This window comes from Etheostoma spectabile, chromosome 7 (genome assembly GCF_008692095.1).
Source record: "Etheostoma spectabile isolate EspeVRDwgs_2016 chromosome 7, UIUC_Espe_1.0, whole genome shotgun sequence".
NCBI lineage: Eukaryota > Metazoa > Chordata > Actinopteri > Perciformes > Percidae > Etheostoma > Etheostoma spectabile.
In genome coordinates this window covers 7,229,422-7,235,612 of record NC_045739.1, presented here as the reverse complement: position 1 = coordinate 7,235,612, position 6,191 = coordinate 7,229,422, and the positions used below count along the sequence as shown (strand labels likewise).

Below are 6,191 nucleotides of genomic sequence, written 5' to 3'. Positions count from 1 at the left end.
GCGTACAGAGTCATTTGAACTATGCCCGGTGGTCACACCTCTTGTGCAGAGAAAATACAAAGCAGACTGCCCAGACCAACGCTTAATATCAATCTCAAATCTATTAGGTTTGGCTTGGTCTGGTGATAACCAGACTGGGTTTTAGTGCTTGTTTCTGTAAACGTCTAGGGAGTTTATAAGGTGATATTTATTGCATTTTCCCAAGCATTCACTATTAATTTGTGCTGCCTTCAGCAACACCTTGTTGGGAATTCACTATACAACATGGTTGATGATAGATGACTTCACCATACTGCAGGCACCAGTAGCACTAGTGTCTTAATGCCATTCAGGCATTGTGAAACACCTCATTTGATGAGTTGGAACCGTTGAACACCTTTTTCTACTCCACATTCTTAATGACTTGTCCTCTTGTTAGATTGTGTCACCCTAAGACCTGATGCAGTGGCATAATTGTAAGTGTTGAGAATACTGTAGCTCAGGATCTGTGTCAGACAGATATGAGAGGCAGAGGACCAGAGGGAGACTGTAATATAATCTTTTCAACATAGAAAGAAAGGCATGAGATGAGAAGATACAGCAAGACATGTAGCTTTTTCCTCTCACTTCAAACCAAAATCCACAGAAATTAGTCATTTCAAAGTTAATGGGATTGGACTGCTTGTATGCATTTTAATTTAAATGTTTGAATGTGTGAAGGTATCTTAATTATGTATGTTTTATCTATGATGTGTTTTGCATGAAAGGGGAGGTTTATAAAGAAGTATAAATGGTGACTATACAACTGTTGCCATGGATTCAACTAAATACTACTCCCTAGCTCAAATGCTAAAAACACACATCAGTGTGGAGGAAAAGGAACATTTCCCTTTTGGAGGTCGGCTCCACCATGGCTCAGGAAATCCAGTCAACACCGGCAACACAGAGGGAAGAAAAGAATGTCTATCCATCCAGAATGTTCCCCCCTGTAAGGGATCTAGCATCCTTTTAAAGGGAGTGGTCTGAGCAACTGGCAAAATAGATTGCTGATGTGGACAGGGTTCTACAGGTGTGTCAATTAGTGTTTGTTTTTTAAGTTTTTGAAAGAGGTAAACAATGTGATCCATTGTCCCACAGGTAGTTCATAGCAACATCCCAGCAAAGAATGAGGGAAAATCACAGCAGTCCATGCAAAAGTTAGAAGGGAAAACCACAGCAATCAACAATTCAATTCAATTCACAAAATAAGATAATGTTAACCATCAATCACACTGCTCAACTTGTTTTAGATGAAATGAAACAAATACTGAGCGACATTAGTATTCATTTGGAGTGATCTTTCTGGCCACCAGACTAATAAAAGTCTAATTTCCTCTGTTTCTTCAGCTCTGTTTCAGTTTCCACCAACTCCTGGCGAAAATATCTGGCTGTGTAGCTATGTGCTACCTTTGTCTATCTGCTGTTTGGTAAGTACGCTTATCAGTTAAGATGTGATCCTTGGTTATAATCAATGCCAAGCCACAGTGTTTTGTCACGTGCCAATTGCTGTACTAATTGCTGGCTTTGTGGTTTGATATTTGAATCCAACGGGTTGTAAGAACTTGTGTGACTGTAACAACACACTTGTGGAAAGTTTAGGCCCGTTTTAATTTGAAAATGGAATCACATTTCAAGCTATACCATACATTTTACAATAATGTTGTCATTCCAGGATAGTTTTAAATGTTCTGTGTTGAGGTAGAGAAGTTATTATTTAAAAATGAAAGACATTAAGTAACAGTGAACACAACCTATTGTTGGTGGCAGTACCCTTGCCAAGGTGATTGCGAGTGTCTGAGTGTGTTTTTATGTATTTATTAATGTGGTGGCATCTGTGTGTGCAACATTGGCAATCTAACATTATCTTGCTTTTTGCTATAGCTACAAGAAGTTAACTCCAACTGTCATTTGCTAAATGTTATGAAAAGATGAATGAGTGTTTGTTTGCCAAACTTGTGGTAGTCTATTCATGTCCTGTTGGCTGCCGCCACGTTAATTATTTAATGCAAAAAAAATACTACACTCATAACCACAAGAGACTTGAGACATGACATGACACAACTCTAGCTCAGACTTGTGAGCATCTCTGTGACAGCCTAATACATAATAAACACTGTAAATGGTGATAAGGATAGCTGACATTTGGCTGCTTGTCATTCAGGATATACTGTATCTACCCTGGGAAAATGTCCATGCTTGCAGATAGTCACACATGGGTATTTATAAACAAACACATACTGCACAAAAGCCAAATCGATTTGCCTTCAGGGTACTGTAAATGGCACAGTCAAAGGCTTGATCAAGCTTTGAGGTAAATCCCCTCATTCTCTGTATAACACAATTATACAAACAATTGTTAAGCTTTTCACGTTCTAGCATTTTACACACTATACAATGTGGGTTCAGAAAGGTTTCACAGTTTTATTACATGCTGTTTAAATGGTAATTTCAGAGTCAAATATCTTACGTTTAATCTGAGAATTTGTGTAACGTTCTTTAACTGGAGGCAGGCATGGCTCAACTAAAATTAGCCGGAACATTTGTTAGTATGACAACACTACATTTCTCACCTTATTCGGCACGCAACCAGCCCATTTTACAAATCCATGTAGTCTACTGAAACACACACTTAACACTCCGACGGAGTTATGGACAAGCAGCTGCTCAGCTGTTGGAAACACGCTTTTATTGTTAAACTGGCTGTTCTGTGAGGAGACGCCAAGTGAGGGGAATGGTGGGAACTTGTCACAGCAAAGCATTTGGAGGACTGCCCAGTCATTGTCCGGTTACATTATTCAATCTCTTTTTGATTATTTTGGAATTAACCAGGATTTAATGAAACCGAGATGAATTACCCCCCGTCAAAGAAGTTATGTTTTCGGCTTGGTTTGTCTGTTTTTTTGTTTGTTGGTTTGGTTGTCTCTCAGCAGGATTACAGAAAACTTGGTAGAATGGTGTAGCATGGGCCACAAAACTCTAATTGAAGTACAAGAGGCAATGGGTAATTATGGTAACAAATGCCAGAGTCACAGTTCATTATATGTTTATTCCACAAAGTTGCAGTTGAGTAATCATTTAGTGTTGGCATTTGCTATGGTCACAGCTTTTAAAAATGTGATCTCAGCTCTCTGTCAGCTGGCTAAGGATTTACCCCACACCAGCCACAACACAGTGGGAATAAGTGTTAGTGACATCCCTGCAGTTGTGCCTGCAAACATTTGGACAAATAGTAGAAGGTTATTTCATAATTCAGCAAATGATGTTCTGACAATGTGTGACTTGTAAAATGTTAATTGGATGCAATTACAGTTTGGGCAGTCTCTTTAAGGCATGGTAACCAGCATTGTTCTTTGGCCGGCTTTGAGAACATATTGTAAACTGAAATCTTGTATGTGAATATACATGAAATGGAAAATAAACTGAAGACAATTAAATTTCCAGCCTCCCTCCCCAGCTTGTTACACTCACTGACCACAGGAAAGGGTTACCATAACAATTCACAGCAATTAAATAGCCAGGCCTCCTTTTTGGCCTCTGATTATTTATCTGTAGCAAACCTAAAGATATTTCATCACCAATTCATGACATTGTACGGAGCCCCCCTGGGATGAGCGGAGAAAAAAACAAACCGCACGGATTCATAACAATCCGTGCTCACGGTTTAATAAACGTGAGCAAAGTGGGAAAGATATTCACAGATTCAAACTTCTGGGATCAATTACTCTAAAGCAAAATGATATTAAATCACAAATGACGCATCTTTCCTAACACAGTGAGCTACAAACTAATTTTTTTCAAAACTAGTTTTTTTCCTCCAACCTGGAGAAATAAGATTGGTCTCTATTAGTAGCCGGCGGCGCTTAGACGTATATAAACTACAACATGACATAAAAATATCTATTAATTTAAGGATTAAATAAGGTAGTGTCTCCAAACTTATGTTTTAGCAGTAAGTGTTGCAGTACAACTAGGAGGAACATTGCATTACATGGCTGAAAGGACTACTAAAGCGAGTTACAGTAGAGTAGGAATAGAATGACAAGAGAATGACAAGGACTGTAAATGGTGTTTTTCACCTCCACTTGGAGGACATTGGTTTTAAACGTAATGACTCCTTTTCGTCAAACAGATTCTGTGATTTCTGCTGAGGTGCTCAAAGGCTCTTTGTTGTAGGCTTTTATGTATATTTTATGTGTAAAACTCTTGACTAGTGTAGCTTTATGTGTTCAAAGAAGCAACCAAGTGCACACAATATTCTTTAGCTGTGAAGAATTGTGCTCTTCAAGTTCACTGTGGCATCATCCCTGAGGCATGTCCTGTGAATCCAGTTGATTCATAATAGTAACAACATTGTTGGTGCCAACTTACCATGGAACCGTATCTCTCAAAGATAAAGGTTTACTGATAAAAAGTCAATGACTGCTCTGTTTAAATGTGAGAGCACTTATTGTCTCCTTTATTGACAAAGTTCAGCTCAATTCAAGATACTAAATCAAAATGTAAAAATTGTAGGAAAGCAGCTATCGTAACACCAAAAAACTGTATTTGATTATAAATATGCATCCCCTTACAGTCCAGCTTCATCAACCTTAACTTGTGAAGTCACAAATCAGAGAAAACAATCTCATGATTAGTATAAAGTGAGCCACTAATACCAGATCTTTAGAGGACCAAACAGCCCTGTGGGAGCAGAGTATTTTCCAGCGGTTCCCATGACAGTGTGTACCCTCAGTCCCCAGACCTCTCATGTTGATATTTGTTGTAACAAATGCTTGCTCTTGGGGGGGAAATTGTTTTGTCTTTGTAAATTATAGTGTGGTTTAGACCTACTCTATTTGTAAAGTTTCCTGAGATAACTCCTGTCCTGATTTAACAATATAAATCAAATTGAATTAAAATTGAATGTTGGATATTGGATCTAGGTTGCTTGATTATTTTTGCGGCTAGCAAGGCAAGTGTAGCATATTAGCAGCATAGGATGTTGGGATGTCTAGTCCACAATTTAATACGGGGACATAAATCCTCTGCAACTGTAACGCTGATGACAGGCAACTCTAGTCCTGTCATTCATCCTCTGACTATTAAAATGCCAGTCAAACAAGTTGATTGATTTCGTAGTCTTAATTGTTTTTGAATAAAACCCTGAACCCTAAATTCCTTGTATCAACATTTATTCCTGCCCTGATTCAATCAGAGAACAAAAATCCTTGAATTCAATCAAATAGAATCAGTGTTGTGTGCATACAGAACCATGCTTTTGTGTTATGCAACAGTTTAACTGCAAAACATTGAACTAAGCAAAACAAACTAGATAAAACAAGTTAACATTTATTGACACCAGGCAGCAATTCAGTTAGCTAATCAGGTATATTTCCAAAATAAACTATATAACTATATAAAAATAATTATCCTTAGAACGACCAAAAATCTCAAAAATGCTCAGAAAAGCTGCTAAACTTACTTTTTTGTAGTTTAATGGAAATGAGTGACAGGAAAGAGCAAGCCCCATGTGGGACAGGGAACCACTTTGTTGCCTGTTAATTACGATTTTAAACAGTTTATATAGTTTAAAAAAACACTTCTCATGATAACTCACACTTGACATTTCCAACTGCATATATATTATATATTAAAAATGCACTTTCTTTACAATGTATGCCAGACTCAAATGTAGTTTGTTTGGTCGTAATAGGAATGCTAATGGATGACGCAATCCACATGGTAAATTCTAAAAGTAAATTTCACTCAATAAACTGTACTGTACAACGTCTTCGTTTAACCGTCAGCACATGTCTATGAGTCAGGAGTCTACAGACTAATAAAAACACATTGCCACAATCTACTTAAGCCACATGAAATCAGTCTGCCAACTGCCTTTTGGCAAATATAGTTTAGTAATAAAGTTACTTTATATAGGCAAGTCTATTTGGACGTTTGTACACATAAATCAGGTCAAATTTGACTCAATAAACAGTGAAACTTGAGCCAGGAAAACAAGCAAAACATGATCTACTGTACTGTACTGTTCCAAGCCTGTTTTTTCTAAATCAACAGCATATTTTTCCTTAACCTAACAGCGTCAAAAGGGACACCAATAGTCCCGACCAAGCGTGTTATATGACGCTTAAGGAGACTTTTAGCATCAACAACAACAACAAAGGCACCTGACCAAG

At 37.7% G+C, this 6,191-nt stretch overlaps 1 protein-coding gene across 1 annotated transcript in view; it reads right to left on the bottom strand.

The window, feature by feature from the left end:
- LOC116692896 (opsin-5) overlaps nt 1-6,191 on the bottom strand; it is a 49,074-nt gene that overhangs the window by 42,702 nt on the left and 181 nt on the right.